The sequence below is a fragment of the Elephantulus edwardii genome, unplaced genomic scaffold (assembly GCF_000299155.1).
Source record: "Elephantulus edwardii isolate Elephantulus edwardi_28Jun2011 unplaced genomic scaffold, EleEdw1.0 scaffold00062, whole genome shotgun sequence".
Classification (NCBI taxonomy): Eukaryota; Metazoa; Chordata; class Mammalia; order Macroscelidea; family Macroscelididae; genus Elephantulus; species Elephantulus edwardii.
In genome coordinates this window covers 16,535,429-16,537,045 of record NW_006399812.1, presented here as the reverse complement: position 1 = coordinate 16,537,045, position 1,617 = coordinate 16,535,429, and positions in this window count along the sequence as shown.

Here is a 1,617-nt window from a genome sequence, read left to right as displayed (position 1 = left end):
GTTCATCTGTCTCTCCAAGGAGTGCGAGGGCTGGTCACTGGCAGTGGATACAGACTCTCGTCCAGACCTTGAGCTTTCTTCTGTGTCTTCTTCCAAGGTCTCCATGCCTTCATCATCATCATCGACAGCAGGTTTATCATACGACTTGTCGATCGCAGCTCTGAAGCTCTCATTGCACCCTCTTCCTCGGATGATTCTGGGCCTTGGGCGGTGGAAAGGAATATCTCCATTCAGAGTCACCTCAGCCACGGCTGTCTGTAGACTCTCCAATGAGCTTGACTTCTTCAGACCGAGTGAAGGTCCTACATCTCTGCTGGGAGAACCTGCTTTCTGGTCATCCACTGTATTGAGTTTAGTCTCGTCAGCTATACCTAAATCCATGCTTTTTTATTTTCGTGTTTTTACGAAATCCAATTGACTGGTATCTGAAAATTGCTTTGTGCGTTTTTCTGACATACTCTGGCGTCCAAATCCAGATGCAGCGGCAGCGGCAGGAGGAACGGGAGAGCTTTCAGCAAGCCCAGCGCCAGTACAGCTCTCTGCCTCGGCAAAGCAGGAAAAATGCCAGTTCTGTCTCCCAGGATTCTTGGGAGCAGAACTACTCCCCTGCAGAAGGCTTCCAGAGTGCCAAGGAGAACCCCCGGTACTCCAGCTACCAAGGCTCGAGGAACGGCTACATGGGTGGGCACAGCTTCAACGCCAGAGTGATGCTCGAGACCCAGGAGCTCCTGCGCCAGGAGCAGAGGCGAAAGGAGCAACAGATGAAGAAGAAGCCTCCACCGGAGGGGCCCAGCAACTATGACTCGTATAAAAAAGGCCAGGACCCCAACTACACCCCTCCTAAGGGGCCCTTCCGGCAGGATGTGCCCCCCTCCCCATCTCAGGTTGCCAGGCTGAACAGACTGCAGACTCCTGAGAAGGGGAGGCCCTTTTATTCTTGAGCAGGAGAAGATCAGAGGCTTCGTGTCATGCAATAGAGGACATTTTCCTATGAAAACTTGTTATTTTGGAGCGGTTTTTTTTGTTTTTTTGTTTTTTGTTTTTTTTAAAAAAAATGACGGTACTCTGGAAAAAAAAAAGAAAAAAAAGAAAATGCTTTGTTTTTGTAATTTTTGTTTTCTTGATAATGAGGTACAATCCATTATTGAGGACTGCAGTCCTTGATCTTCTGCAACAAGTACCTCAAGTCCTCTTCTTCATAAAGTCCAGTCTTTTGAATGATCTGTTTAACTTACAGATTGAAAAGGTATAGAGAAAGAATGCACTCCTTTCTTGATTTTGATCAGTGCAGTGTTCTCTTGCTGTATTCAGACAATAGCTTCTTGGTCTAGGTATAGGTTTTTCAAGAGCACAACTAAATGTGGGATTCCTGTTCTTCTCAATGTTATCCACAGTTTGTTGTGATCATACAGTCATGTGCCTTTGCATAGTTGATAAAACACAAACATTCTTCTACTACTCTCTGCTTTCAGCTAAGATTCATGTAGCATCAGCAGCAATGACATCTCTAGTACCTATATATTATATCTATGTACTTATGTATCTATTTATTACTTTTTTACATTTTAATTTTTATTTATTTATTTATAATATTTTTTTATTGGGAAAAACATATTG